The 16524-nt window shown below is 37.9% G+C and overlaps 1 protein-coding gene and 1 non-coding gene across 2 annotated transcripts in view; one reads left to right on the top strand and one right to left on the bottom strand.

The window, feature by feature from the left end:
* KANSL1 (KAT8 regulatory NSL complex subunit 1) overlaps positions 1–16524 on the bottom strand; it is a 172888-nt gene that overhangs the window by 104171 nt on the left and 52193 nt on the right.
* LOC122695768 lies at positions 3712–3818 on the top strand. The gene has a single exon (XR_006341523.1). It is a non-coding gene; the product is annotated as a U6 spliceosomal RNA (small nuclear RNA).

Raw genomic sequence — 16524 nt, forward strand, 5'->3', positions numbered from 1 at the left:
GGCAAGTTTGGGGTAACAATAACCTTGGCCTTGGTAGGTGTGTAACTTAATTATCTTCCTGGAGCCTGGTTTTTTCACTGCTACAATAGGAATGGTAGGGACACATCATCCCACCTCAGAAGAAAGTTCTAAAGCATTAAAGCTGGTTTATAGAAAGTACTTAGCGCATGGTTTTTATACACAGCAAGTGATAAATAGCAGTAACTGGTGAAAAACTTCATGTATTTACAAATATTTAACACTTTTGACATTAGCAAATAGTGTAACAAGTTTTATACATGGCTATGTCATTACACTCCTTTCCTCACAACTCCCAAAGGAAAGCAGCATTCAAAAATGAGAGGCACTCACTTGATCTCCAGACAATTGGGGGGAGAGGGGAGCATGGTAAACAAACATCCTTTCCCCTGAACTTTTAAAGACAGTGGGAGAGTTTTGTCACATTTTAAGGATTAGAATGTAAACGTTAGACACAATTTGTTTTATGGTCACAAGTATGACTACCAAATTGTTAGACCTTGAGAAAAGCCCACTCCTAATCATAAAACAAGGAGGAAATATTTACCACAAGCAGGAAAAATTCATACTTCCCAAGATTACAGCTCTAAAGCATATTAACATAAGGTCTTTTTTAAAGAACGAAACATAACTTACAAATTATTCTCTCTCCTTCACTCTCTCCTTTTTCTACTAGGTCTGCTGCAATCTGGCCTTCATTTCATTTGTCATAAAGGCACAGAATTAGACCCTAGCCATAACGACAATGCTGAATAGGATTTCTGCCTCCATCTCTATAATCCAGGAGTTGGCAGACTCCTGTACAGGGCCAGATAGTAAAAATGTCAGACTTCGCAGAAAATAAAGTCTCTGTTTCAATTACTCAGTTCTGGCACTGTGTAACCAAAGCATCCATAGATGGATGAGCATGACTGTGTTCCAATAAAACTTTATTTATAAAAAACTAACCTCAAGCCACTACAAGCCAATTTGCTGACCCACATTAATCCAACCAACTAACATCAACTTCCACCACAGACCATGTGATTGATCAAGATGTCCCTTTTCTCACAAATATTCCTTGGCCTGATACACAAATGCTTCTGAATAGGTGTAATCTTCATTACCTGTAGTGGTATTTCCTTTCCCCCACCCTGTACTACAAACAAATTGATTTCCACCTTCCCTGATGTGGCTCCTTACACACCCCCCAATTCCAAGCTTTTGCTAATCCTGTATGCAGAATAATCGTCCTTTTGCTGTCTCTCTCTAGAACCCCTAACACCCCTCTTTGTTCTCCCCATCCCAAATCTAAATCCTATCTATCCTCCCAAATGTCCTCTTCCATGTACCAAGAACTCTTCCTCAGCAGAACTTACATGGCACTTTATATCTGTTCTGACAATGACTGCTTTATATCTTATACAACATGATTTATGTAATACCTTAGCTCTGCTAAGCCTGTGGATCTATTTATGACTCATGTGTGCACCTCCCATAGTACTGAATACTTTATACTCAACAAGTATTTAAGATTAAGAAATTATTACTATTTCAAGAAAATATCCCTACAATTAAAATCTTTCACATAACACAGTATTCTTAAGGTAATACACCTAAGGCCCTCTTGTTCTCTATTAATAAAGAAAAATTCACGACACTGGCTCAACAGATCATGCCTTCAAAAATCACCCTCAATCTCATTACTCAGAAGGCAGCACGATAAAGCGCAAAGAGTCAAAAAGGCCTGGGTTCAAATCCTGGTTCTGCCACTGTCATGGAGTCTGTTTCTTCCTTTGTAACACACAGGCATACCTCATTTTACTGACTTTCACAGATTTTATGTTTTTACAAACTGAAAGTCCTGTGGCAACCCTGAGCTGACATTTTACCAGTTCATTTATCCACTTGTGTTTCTGAGTCACATTTTGCTAATTCCCACAATCCTTCAAACTTTTCATTACTTATGCATTTTTAATGGTGATCTATAATCAGTGATCTTTGATGCTACTATTGCAAAAAAGATTACAATTTCCTAAAGGCTTAGATTATGGTTAACATTTTTTAACAATAAAGTATTTTTCAATTAAAGTATGTACATTTTTAGGCAAAATGCTATTGCACATCTAATAGACTACAATAGCATACACTTTTATGTGCAATAGGAAAACAAAAAACTCATGTGACTCACTTTACTGTGATATTCACTCGATTGCAGTGGTCTGGAACCAAACCTGAAATATCTCAGCGGGACTCCGTACCTACCTAAGGGACTGGGAACGACCATGAGCACATAGCAGGCACCCAGTAAATGAATATGCATTAGAACTTTCATGCAAATTTACGAACACTTGTCTAAGTTGACTGCAAGGTCCCTTGTAGTCAGTCAGCAAAAACTGTTTATCATCATCTGTGCTGAGCAATATGAATATAAAGAAGACATGGATGGTCCCTTATCAAAAAAATTCAGCCTGGCTGAGATTCTTTTCCAGAAAAGTAGCACAACGCATTGAGTGCTAACCTTCCACTGAATTCAAAATAACTGAAAGCGGAAGATTATTTCGAAATTATTTTAGGCATGAAGTTAAACGTTAACAACAGTGTTATAATCAGGTTAAGTTCCCGTCAAATTGAGATTACAACGTCAAGCTTCCTACAAGGGCCTACAAGGGTTTCTGATTTCATCTCCTGACACTTATTCTACACCTGGATGACCACATGTGCTCCTGCCACCTGGCTTTCCTACTTAAAATTCAACAAGCCTAGCTCAGTCCCACCTTGGGGGCCTTTGTGCTTGTTCTTCTCTGGGAACGCTATTCTTCAAGATCTTCACAGAATTTCCTCTCTCACTTCATTTAGATCTCAGAGATGCCTTCCCCACCACTCTATTTAAAATAACCACCTCCCTCAGCCAACTATCACTTTCAATCTCCCTATGCTGCTGTATTTCTCACTTTAGCAACAGTTAAGTGACCTTGGATCATTTACTCATCATCTTCCTCCCACATTAGGATAAAATCTCATGGAAACAGCAATTTTATATTGGCAGCTGTATCCTGAGCAACTACAAGAGAGCCTGGAAAATCCTGAGTACCTGATATACATTTGTTATTTGTTAAATGAATGACATGTTTACGAGTGATGAAGAATATTCCATCATCATTACAAATTACCTAACTTCTTACATTCAACTGGTTCCAATTAAATCTAGCAAGTAAAGGCTACTTCTAGGACAGGGGTTCTTAATTTGAGGCTTCCAGAAGTCATTATACCCATTTTTCTGGAAATAACATCTATAGTTGTTGTGTTTTTTTTTTAAGGGTCCCTAAATCACAAAAACATCCTAGAAGCAGAGACTCACAACTTTGGTTACTCCATGTAATCTCCTGGAGAATTCCGAAAATACAGATGCCTAGATTTCATCCTAGAGATTGTTTTACTTGGTCTGGAATACAATCTTAGCATCAGGATTTTTTTTTGTTTTCGTTACCCAGATGATTATAGTATATAGCTAAAGTTGAGAATCATACCCACCTTGGAAGGAAAAGATGTTAAATGGATTGGATTTCTTAAAAATCACTTATACATGGAAGGAAATAAAATTTAAAAGCCAAGAATTCTGAAAAAATTAGCACTTTTTGGCAAACAGACCAATATACAAGTGCCTAAGTAATCCTACAGACAAACATTTTAAAGATCACATGCCTACCTCTAGTGCTCACTTCGGCAGCACATATACTAAAACTGGAACGATACAGAGAAGATTAGCAAGGCCCCTGCACAAGGATGACACGCAAATTCGTGAAGCGTTCCGTATTTTTTTAGAAAGATGGTAACGATAACCCTATATGCAAGACAGAAAAACAGACACAGATGTACAGAACAGACTTTTGGACTCTATGGGAGAAGGTGAGGGTGGGATGATCTGAGAGAAGAGCATCAAAACATGTATATTATCAGTGTGAAACAGATCGCCAGTCCAGGTTGAATGCGTAAGACAAGTGCTCGGGGCTGGTGCACTGGGATGACCCAGAGGGATGGGGTGGGGAGGGAGGTGGGAGGGGGCTTCAGAATGGGGAACACATGTAAATCCACGGCTGATTCATGTCAATGTATGGCAAAAACCACTAGAGTACTGTAAAGTAATTAGCCTCCAACTAATAAAAATAATTGGGGGGAAAAAAATAGTACTCACACTGCACCAATAAAAAATAAATAAATAAAGATTATATGTCTACCTCTACTTAAATACTCATCTGATACTGGTATTTTAGAACTTACTCCCAGATCACGATCATTTTTCATTTAAAACACTCCCATTTCATACAAAAGTTCACTTGTTAATAATTTACTAGATTACAAAATCTAAACACATCAAGAGAACAAAATACTCTTCAAAGACCAATCAAGGACTACATCACAACTATGAAGTCTTCTGTAGTTCTATTGCTAAAAACTTCCTAGAAGCAATGTATGTCACCAATTAAAATCCTCAGCCTCAACTATTATACAGGATGACAGAGGGTTTAAGTGAAACTAATACTGACAACACACACAAAAGGAGAAAGAGAGAGGGGGGATTTCAGAAATTTATTTAGATCATGCCAAAAAGGATTTGAAAAGAGCAGGTGTCAGAGTGACACAGGTGGTAGGTCTTTTTTTTTTTTTTAAGTCCAGCAAGCAAACATCATGTAATGAGCCAATTCATGTTACCAAACTAGAGTATCATCAGTTATTGGTTTTTACATCCTCACCCAAGTAGCCCCCTTTCAAAAAGTGATTGGCAGGGTAAGAGACCAAAGCAGCAAAATGCTAAATATTTGTTGAAAAACAAAAACAAAATAAATCCAGAGACACTAAAGTCCCCTGTGATAAATCACTTTTAAACGTTAGGATACTTAGAACCTCTAAGGAACTCATTCCACCCACCCATCTGTCTGGACTCTGGACTGTGGGGAGACATCTGCTGACACCGGAGAACAGGCCATCAGCCCGCCTGACACAGAACAGCAGGAACTTCAAGCAAGTTTTTAAAACCACAGGAGCTTTGGGAAAGAAAGTTGGACTCCTAACTGTGAAGTCTTCCTGGCTTACTTCTTGGTCATACTGCAATTTTATCCTAAGCATTACTCACCTTCCTTGTCAAGTAAGTGAAGTAAATTTAATGAGAAAGTTCAAACAAAGAGACACATGCAGGCACACAACTCGCCAACCCATTTTAGTCGAGACTGGAGAGAGATGGAGCTTGAAATGCATAAGAAACATGAATAAATGTAAAGCTATCAGACATGGAAAGTTCCTCTTTAAATTTCTTTTCTACAAAGACAGGCACAGGGACAGCTTTAGTTTGCAATGTCATTTTACCCTACGTAAAATAGTGTTCTCTTATTAACTTTCTCTTTTATCATGAGCCTATGCAAATAAATGTTCTGGGATTAACAAGCAAATAGATAAATGAAGCCACAGAAACACATTCCCAAAATTTGGGCTGGAAATGAAACAATGCAGCACAGTATATGAACTGAACTCCACTGGCTGTTTACAAAAAGTTTTCATGTACACTAGTCTCACTTGACAGGGAAAGAACACCAGTAATAGAGGACAAGACTATATGAAAAGGCTATCTGGAAACACAGGAGTTGAAGAACTCATGAAACATCAAGAGACCAGGTTGTTTATTCAGTAGTAGGTTAGCAACCCAGAAAGCTTGCAATCCACTCACTCCTCTTAATACTAATACAAGAATAAAGAAAAAAGAAAATTATCAGTACTAAGGGGAGAGAGAAGCTAAGAAAATTGGATCCAAAAGGAGCTGTAAGGTGGGGAGAAACCCAGCCCCAGGAGTTATTTGCCCAAGTCAGCAAAGGTCAGAGAACAAAAAAGACTGACCAGTAAAACAGAATATTTCATGAACTTCAACATCAGATACCTCAACAGGCAAAGGTTTTAAAGAGAAAACTCTCCTCTTTAGCAACTGCTTCAAGTGCCATGTTTATCTTACAGCCAGATATTACTGCATCATCTGTGTCCCCTCTAAATCAGATGCAGCATTTTGAAATCAGCCCCAATACCCTTAACTCAACTCTGAAGTAGAGGGGAATGAGCCTAACTGGACAAAAGGATATCCTGTTGTTGTTGCTTTTTTTTTTGAGGGGGGAGGAAGGTATAAAATAGTGAAGAGGAAGAGAAAAGTAGGAAATAAACAGGGGTGGGGGGGACTGAAAGAACAAAGTGATGGTTCACAGTCTACCTCAACTTAACTGAGAAAGTCTGACTGGCATAATAATATCCATGTTTGAATCAAAGGCAACTGGAAATGGGGGAGGGGAGCTAACTGATTCTGATTCTGATTCTTAGGTACACATTCCTCCTGACCTTAGAGAATTTCTCCTTTAAAGGTACAGTCTGACTCATCAATGTCCATCTTCATTGCAAAACCTTAAACACTACCCAAATACAGATAAAGTATATTCTTTTCTTAGGGCTGGTGACAAACAAATATGAGGGTGGGATGAGGGAAAGGAATAAATGGTAAGGGAAGGAATCAGTAGAACTTAAATATTATATGGTTTATAAGATGCCTTCTCAAGATTTAATCTCAATTTTAGTTTTTTCACTGGTAAGCAGACACAACTGGAGAGCATTACACAAAGTGAAACAAAGGGCGTTCTTCACACTCAGGAAGGACATTAGAGCCCTTTCCTCTCCAAAGAAACATAGGAAGACTAACCCAGAGGCTCTCCGCCAAGGGTGATTCTACACCCCCGGGACACCTGCGGCAATGTCTGGAGACATATTTGGTTGTCACAGCTGGTGGGGAGAGCGCTATTGGCTTTTGGTAGGTAGAGACCAGAGATGCTGTTAAACATCCTATAATGGACAGGGCAGCCCCTCACAACAAAGCAATAGGGCGAATGATGGAAACACCTAAACATTCATTTCTGGAAAAACCACACAAATAGGAGGGAAAGAGAGTCTGTAGTTCCTACAGTCTGTAAAAAGCCTAAGGCAGTTTAAAAACAATCCTATCTTATGCCAGCTATTACTCAAAGCACAAATGTCAGGGGAAAGAAAAAACACGTAAATGCCAGAAAAATCTTGTGTCTTCTCAAGTATTTAAAAATATAGGTAAAGTATCATTGAGAACCTATTATATTCATTTTTCTAAATAACAATAGTAACAGCCAAGCTTGATGTTCAACTGGAACACTCATTTATATCAGTGAGAGCAGACTAAAGAGACACAACTCTTTTAGAAAGTGAGGGGGGCGGGGGCAGGGGACTATCCATCTAAATGATATCCTTTGATCCCAGAACCCAATTTAAAAGAAAGAACACAATGTACAAAAGGACTCGCTACACAGAAAAACCCACAACAGTGTTCGACAATGGATACACACTCAAAACCTAAAATCAGTACTGCTATTTATGTGCCAGGCACTGAAATAGGACATAAGATAGAGGAAATAATGTATGTAAAAAGCCCAAGAAAAACCCCATTAGCTAAGTGTTATTTTAATAAGTTTTACGATACAGAAGAAACTAAGGTGCAACAATCACAGGGCTAGCAGTCAGAAACACTAAAGCTCTCTAAAGCTTCCTTCACCCACAGTGCAACGCTGAATGCAATGAGTAACTGAGGTAAATAAAACTTTGATGGAGAGGTATGAATCTAGTAAAAATAATCATGACTACTTATTTATTTCCAGAAGTTTATATTAAACTCAAACTAACACATACTTTTCAAATACCCATAAAAGGATTAACAGCGGACCCGGTAATGGGTCTCAAATTCAAAAATCAGAAAGCACATAGGCCACATTCTGTAACACAATGCAACAAAACTAGAAATAAAAAAAAAATTTTAAGGGCTGCGTTAAAAAAAAAAAAAAAAGACTGGAAAATTGAACACATCTTTCTAAATAATTACACTGAAGAGAAACTAAAATTGCTCTATTTTACAAAATAATAATAAAGCTGTGACAAACCAAACTCTTAGAATTTAGCCAAAGAACTCAGAGAAAATGTTAGAGACGTAAATGCTAATTTAAGAAAATAAGGCAGAATGAAAATAAATGACCTAAAACTTGAACTTTTTTAAGAATCCAAAGAAGTGAATATAAAAACAAAAGTAAGGAAATAGAAGAGCTTACTGATAAACCAGAAAAGTGGAGGCAAAAAGAAGAAAAAACAATAGATTCGAGTTAAAGCAATACAAACAATAATCTATGGGAAGATTTTAAGACATTACTAGGCAGAATTTCATACTAACAAATTTTGAAATTTAGGCAAAATGAGTGATTTTCAGGGAAAATGTACAGCTAAAATTTGGTCTTGAAAGAGATTAAAAACCTTAAATGAACAACCACAGAAGAAATTTAAAATATAAGCAAAGACCTATCCCTAAGTATAACAACAACTAATTCAAGATATTGAACAGTCAAGTTCTATCAAAAAATATCAGTGAGTGAACAGATCATCCTTGTCAAAGGATTTGACAGCATCAAAAAGTGAACTATAGGTCATTCCAAGTCAGAAACGTGAAGAGAAAGCAAGTCCCCTCTGCGTGCAAACAAACGAACCATAATAATGAATCCCATTTGACATATGCTAAAATAATAATCCAGGTCATCCAGATAGTCAATAACTGATAATATTTGGCCTCAGAACATTCCCCACTGGAATATATACTCAAGAGACAGCATAGATTTTTGTCTTTTTTGCTCACTGCTCTATCTCAGGGCTTTGAAGAGCCCCTAGCAAATACTAGGCACACAATAAAATTTGCTAAATGAATTCAAGGGTCAATCAACATCAGGAAATCATTTGAAAGCTCTAAAAAAAAAAAATATATATATATATATATATATATATATATAAAACTACCGCCACAGATACTAAAGAGGCATTGGTAGTATTTAATAGTTGTAACAAAGATTCTTATTGCATTAGAAATGAAAAGAACTAACCTAACAAAAGAGAATTATCACAAACCCACAGCACAAATCACAGACACTCAATGACAAAACATAACTTCTCTAAAAATAAAGTCGGGACCCAGATAAAAACGTCCCCATACCTCCGGTACTATCCAACCATGTACTGGAGGGGTCTAGTTTATGCAACTGGACAAGAAAAAGAAACACAAAACAATTGAGAAAGAGAAAACAAAAATGTCATCATCAAGCTTCTAAGTGACTACCCACCTAGTAAAATCAAATGGAAAGAATTGAAAGAATTGCTAAAAGGAGTAATTCTGTAAGGTAACCAAACAAAATCAACATATATAAAGAGTGTGCCCACCTAACCCACAAGAAATAAGTTCACGCTTAATAGCGTTCAAGTCTGTAAAATACATAGAAATAAACACAACTGAAAATATGCAAGGCCTACAGAAAGCAAAGTACAAATTTTACTCTAGACATAAAGTACTTCACAGAGAAAAATACCACAACTTTAGGAGACTTAATGTTGCCAAGATGTCATATCTCCAAATTAATATACAGTCACAATCCACCTGGCAACATGATTTAAAGGAAGTTGATAAGCTGATGTAAAATCCATATGGAAGAAGATAATAAACATGGATAGTGCCCTCACAAATACATGTATATAATTTGTGTGGTTATTCCATCATATATCTAAATCTATGGGAAATAATGTATATTATAGACAGTACGCAGAGTAACACTGCTTCACGTAAACCTTTGGTAATTCAGTGTGATACTAATGCAGGTACTGACACCGAATAGATAAAACAGAAGACAAGACGCTAACAGACATCCATGTGAACTTAGTTTACAATCACAGCAGAATTTCTAAAAAATGGTTTATCCAATACACTGGTTAGGGACAACTGGTTATGCACGGTGGGGCTGGGAGTGGTGGCGGTAAAGGGTTCAAGTCTCACTTCAAACCATACGCAGAAGAGAGCTGCAGAGACAACAGACTGGCGGCCGCCAGAGGCAGGTGTGGGGTTTAAGTAAACTGGACAAAGGGAACCAAAAGGTACAAGTTTCTAGTTATAAAATAAGTTATGGGGGTGTAATGTACAGCACTGGCAACTACAGTTATTAATCCTGTATTACACATTTGAAAATTGCTAAGACAGTAAATCTTAAAAGTTCTCATTACAAGGAAAGAAACTCTGTAACTATGGAGATAGATGTTAACCAGACTTACTGTGGTGACCATTTCACAACACCTATAAATTGAATCATGTTCTACACCTGAAACTATATAATGTATATCAGTGCACACATGGACTGTGGCCCACCAGGCTCCTCTGTCCATGGAATTTTCCAGGCAAGAGTATCAGAGTGGGTTGCCCTTTCTTCCTCCAGGGGATCTTCCTGACCAGGGAGCAGAGCCGCGTCCCTGTGTCTCCTGCACTGGCAGGCATATTGTTTACCACTGCACCACCTGCCTTAATTTTAAATTTTTAATAAAAAAACTTTAAGAGATAAACTTAAAAGCTAAACACAAACGCTCCTCTTAGGGAAACTCTTCTCCAACAAAAGACCTTTCACTCTGAATAATTTCATTTGATTTCTTTCCCTCCCGAAACACTGACACTCTCTTCTTGCCTCTGTGAGTTACATCAATATTCTGCCAATTTTCAAGGGTTACAATCCAGTCACTTCATCAAGTTTCCTAAAGTGTTTAATCAGTGAAGTATGTTAGATTTGGAGTAAGAGCTCTAGCAGAACCCTGACTCTTATCCTAATAATCTTTAGCACAGTCACTTGACCTCTTTTTCCCTAGGTATCTTATTTGTAACTAACAAATCTGTGCTTCTCTCCAACGTCTCTATTTCGTTAATCTTGCATCTGGACCTTTCTTTCATTCTATGTTCATAACCCTGGTTCAAAAGACTTACTTACAGCTAGGCTACTGGCTTTTAAGTCTTGCCCTATCCTACACCTCCAATCCACCCAGTCCACATCCACTCTCAAAAACACCTTTATGAGAGCATTTTAATCATGCCTTTCATTCTACACTAGTGATTCGCCACTGTTTTTAGGATAAAATCAAAACGTACTGGTTTGGTATTCAAAAGCAATGCGACCCCAACTGTCTCTTCCAACCTCATGTTCTGCTTCGAACCTTTTATCTCTGGTAGACAGCTCTCCTCCTTGTTACCCAACACGACTTCCTCCATCTGAGGCTCCTCATCCTCGAACCTGAAACCTCCTATTTCCTCTTGGAAACCTAAGTGCCCATTCTTGATCCAAACTAAAATTTCATTTCTTCTCAGGTCTTCTGAGAAGACCTTACTTATTCTAAGCCCAGAGTAATCTCCCCGCTTCCCCCTACCTTTTAGCATTCAGCGTCAGTTCCATGCATCTAGTCCTGAGCAAACACTGTGTGATTCTAACACTTCCTCTTCTACTTGAATATGGGAGGGTGGGGGCAGTCGGTCACATAAGTTATTTCTTGAAGACAGGAACCAAGTTCCCAATTCTACTTCAGTTCTTTCACCATTCCTTATTCTTCTATCAGAGAAGTATTTCCTTGCCCTTTGGGGGTAAGGTTTATCTTGATGATACACAATATTGAAAGGCTAGTCTCCAAATAACTAAAAGTTAACTTGAGATTTTTTTATATTTAATTATCCTTTGCTCAGAGAATTCTGGTTCTCCTCTTCTGGAACTGCCACAGGGACACTTAGGACACTTCTGTTGTTGAGATGACTGACATAACTTAGTTTCTACTCAGATGATCAACTCTGGTAACTCCTCTGATCACTACTGAAGGACTCTCTTAAAGGACTATAAACTATATAGCTCCTTGAAGGCTGGCCTACTATGAAACATCCAAGGGCAGTACTATTTTTTATCGTTCCATTAAGTTTGTCAGCCAATCTTACTGTTCATGGATGAAATTAAGGAAATTTATCTCATCTGGGAAGGTCATCACAGTATTTAGGGAAAACCATGGAATTATAGACAATCTAACATTGCTGCAGACATTAATGCCTCCCACCCCTAATAAAATGTGAAACCAAGTAATTATATATCATGTAACCATCTTGAATGCACACGTCTCAACTCTTGGGTATGAGACCTACTTATTATCAAGTTATCAGTAAGAGCAAATCAAGAGAATTTTCATTTGAGAGGACAATCAGCTCACCAAACTTTCTGCAAATACAAAGTTAGCCTTTCCACTTAAACTTCCAAGTCAAATTATTTCTGTGAATGCTTGAATGTATTTGCACAAAAGGTCAATTTCAAATAAAGCTGGGTAGAAGCAAATTGAGTCTGAAGCAAGCCTCATTCTGTTTTCCTTTTTACAAAGAGAAGATTGGCCTGTCTTCAGCCTTGTGAATAAAGATCTTACAAAATTCACTGGACATAGGGTGTGCTCAAAGAATATTTGCTGGAAAAATATGCTGGGGAAGTGCCAATTTAAAAAGAAAAACATTTTCACCCAGTTGGAAATCTAGAGAAACGGGTTACAGCATCTCAGCTGAAAACTCTCAAGATCTGAAGAAAAATATTATTTAGAAAAATCCCAGATCTTTTCATTCTAAGTAAAAGTCTACGAAAAGCAACTAATCAATGAAGGATTCAACTATTTTTAATTTTATGCATCTAAAGAACAGTAATTGAAATTCTGCCTGTGATATATGGCCGTGTGAGAAGGCAACAAGTCTCCCATCTCTTCTATATAAACAAATTTTACAATCTCTAATAGTTTTTAAACAATTGTTACTGAGAAAGAAACAGGGACAAGAGAACTTTTTATTGTTTTATTTTAGGGGAAGAGAGATTAATGTTTTTCATTAGGCATATTTCTCTTCAAAGCGTACACTCCAAAAACAGCTGAAGTGAAAAGCACGCCCTCCTGGTAAAGGCCCTTTGTCTTCCTTCTCACTGTACACCCCATCCTCAGGGTCTATACTTTGTACACTCACTTTCACATTTCTTCACTGCCACAAACAGAACACAGGCACAAACACAGTATGAAACAGCTACACACAGGTGCACACACTGGTGACAGGTTGCCTCATGACAGAAACAAGTGCGCAGACTATTGTAGCTCCCCATGGGCCCTCTGATGGGACCCAGTCTGGGGACTCCCTAAGGAAACGCAGGCTACACAGAGGGTTGCCTGGACGGTCAACATAACCTCAGAAAACAGGACGGTCCAGCTAACAGTGATAAAGGCCTTTCCCATCCCTGCCTGGGTCTCATTACAAAACAAAAAGGAACATTTTTCAAAAACGTATAATGGAGATTTTACATGTGAGGACCTTAAGCCAAGAAGATTAAAAGACAAAACTAAAACTAACAATTCTCATACTAGTCCAAAATTCTCTCTACTGTGTCATTCCCTCTTTAGTACTAACCCCACAAATGCTGACTCCCAGTTCACCCTCCAGGTTGTCTGGTGATAATCAAATAAAAAATCAAATGTTAATGATAAACCTTATACTCAGACACGGAAATGACAAATTTTGTATAAGTGGGCTGAAAACCAATCAGGATATTCTTCAATTACTACTTCATACCTTTTAAGTTCTTACAGTAGCCAAATTTACCAGAGACTTCTTGAGGAAAACACTTTCATAAACCCTAGGTACATGCTTACAATTCAACTATCAGTTGTAAGCACAGGGAAGACTGAGGGAAAAAGAACATAAAATACCTTCATATCTTAAAAGATTTATTTTTCCAGCAACTGGGGAAAAATAAGAGGATTTTTCCACATTAGTGAAAACATAAATCATCCCTATAAAATAATCAAAAATGTTTACTTTACCCTTTGATGGGAAAAAGTTGTGAAACAGGCACTTCCCTAGGTTATTTATGATAGTAGAGGGAAACTATCTAACCTCCCCATCATCCCTAATGGGCAATGCCATGTCCATCAGTGTAATATGCTGTCAGAGAGGCTTCTGAAGAGCTACTTCCCTTCAGGTTTCTCCGTTTCTTCCAACAATCACCTTTCTGCTCCAGCCAAATCAGTTCCAGGATAAAAATTCAACAGTAAGGGAGCAGTAAGGAAGAACTAGCTTTTATCATCTCCATGAGCTCAAGCAAATTATTCATCATATCTTTAGTCTTGGTCTCAACTTAAAATGAGGGTGTCACGTTCATCATCATCATATTATTATTTACCAAATGCAAACCACCTAGCAGAACAAAGGTGTGATCAATACATATTAATTCTCTTGTTTCCTTCCTTTTCTTTTTCTAGACACATCACGCGGCTTGTGGGATCTTACTTCCCTAACCAGGGACTGAACACAGGCCACTGCAGTGAGAGCACCTAGTCCTAACCACTGGACAACCAAAAAAAACAAAACACACTCCAGCCACTTCCTAGATGATGCCCCACCCAAAGCACCCAACTCCTAGTCCACAAAAGAAATGAGTAACAGGATTGCAGGTTAAGAGAGATATTTGGTATGCCTTTCCTCAAAATACACCATCAAATTACTTAATATCACTTAAGTTTCTTGAATATAAAGTGCCATATTTTACATGATGTTTGGTAAATCTCTTTTCATCAATGAAATCCAAAGGACAATTTGTTTTGTTCATGCCCAGGCTGTGGGTAAACAGCCTAGATTAATACAGTCAGCCCTCTTTAACTGTGGGTTTCCCACCTAAGGTTGATTGAATCTGCAGGTACGGAGGGCTGACTGTACTAGATCATTTTATATAAGGGACCTGAGCACCCTCAGGGTTTTGGTATCTGCAGGGCTCCTGGAATCAACCCCCTGGGGACACTAAGGGACAACTGTATCCTGATTTCTTATCAGCTATGTGACATTAAGCAAGTTACTTAAACTTTTCATTCTTCAGTACGAGTCTGTATAACTAAGATAATATCACTGTGAGGACTAAATACATTAATGCATGTAAAGAACTTTTAACATTACCTACCTCAAAGCATTCCACAAATGTAGATTATTATTTTTTTCCCCTATCAATATATCTCAAACTATGCTGTCTGATTAGGCAAAGTTGGTTTAAAAAGTCCCCCAGCTCAACCAAATCACTTCAGTCAAAATCTTCCTGGGGTCTGGGTTTCAGATTAGTTTAATCCCAACAGCCCTCAACTCCATCTCCTTCCGTTGGTATCTCACCAGGATGCTTCTCTCAAGCACCACGAGAATGAACAGTCAAGAGGGACTGAGGGTGAACAAGAAAATGGTCACACACACAAAAGCCATCATTCAGTTCCCCGGTTCACACCCTTTATCCTACTAAAACATTGAGAAAATGATTTAAAACAGAACTGAACCCTTCTTCCTGGTTGCCACTCCTCAGTGTCCACTTCCCACCCCCCTCAACGTAATATTCTCCACAAATCCTCTTACCTGAGTAATGAATATAATCTATATGGTTGCTACACTGCTACTAACTAGGTTGCCAGAGTAACCCACAGCATTTACAATTTAACAACAATTTTTCAGCATATTCTGTTTGCAGAATAGACTTGCCAGATATTTTTATTGCTAGATTGATTCAAAGCAACCTTGTTTACCACTTTGGTACAGAACTTTTCATAAAAGTTATATCTGTACCAAATATAAACACAAATGTAAAATACAAAATATATAAAAATATAAAATCAAACCGTTGGGGGGACTACCCTGGTGGTCCAGTGGTTAAGACTCTGAGCTTCCAATGCAGGGGGTGCAGATTCAATCCCTGATCAGGGAACTAGTATCCCACGTCTCAAGGCATGACCAAAAATATGTTTTAAAAAAATTATTCCTACAGGGACGTCCCTTAAAGTCCAGTAGTTAAGACTCCACATGCTCTCATTACAGGGGGCACAGGTTCGATCCCTGGTCGGGGAGTTAAAATCCAGCATGCCATACAGAGAGGCCAAAAAATAAAAATAAAAAATAAAATCAAATAGGTTAAAGGTACTACAAAGCCTTAATTAATGAGAATCAAAATTATTAAGACTTACTCTTTGTATTTGTTATATACTGAATCTCTTGGTTCAAACAGCATAATTTTTCCAGATATGAAATGGAAAACAGGAAAAAGACAATGAACTGGAGTCATAAAAGGAGATGACCTTAGGCATGGATTTCTGCCTAGCCTGGAAAATATCGAAGTCCCTTGGTATGCCAGGACAACTGGTTCCAGACACCTCTCCCCATCCCTTACGAAAATCTTCAGATGCTTAAGTCTGCAGATACAAAATGGGGTAGTATTTGCATATAACCTATGTACATTGTTCTGTATACTTTAAATCATCTCTAGATTACTTAAAATACCTAACACAATGTTAATGCTATATAAAGTTGCCAGAGAAGTGCAAATTAAAATCCTGCTTTAAAAAGAAAACAAAATAAAATACTGCTTTTTCTAAGTTTCTGCAATTTTTCCCCACAAATGTCTTCAGTTGGTTGAACCCATCAATGTGGAACCTGCAGATCCAGAGGGCTGACTGTAACTTAATCCATGTTGGTCTTTGCTCAGGGAGAGGATAGAGAAACTAATTAAAGTACTATTCATTTGAAATATAACGTGACTCCCAAGCTTTTTCTCTTCT

This window comes from Cervus elaphus, chromosome 5, assembly GCF_910594005.1.
Source record: "Cervus elaphus chromosome 5, mCerEla1.1, whole genome shotgun sequence".
In the NCBI taxonomy this organism is placed as follows: domain Eukaryota; kingdom Metazoa; phylum Chordata; class Mammalia; order Artiodactyla; family Cervidae; genus Cervus; species Cervus elaphus.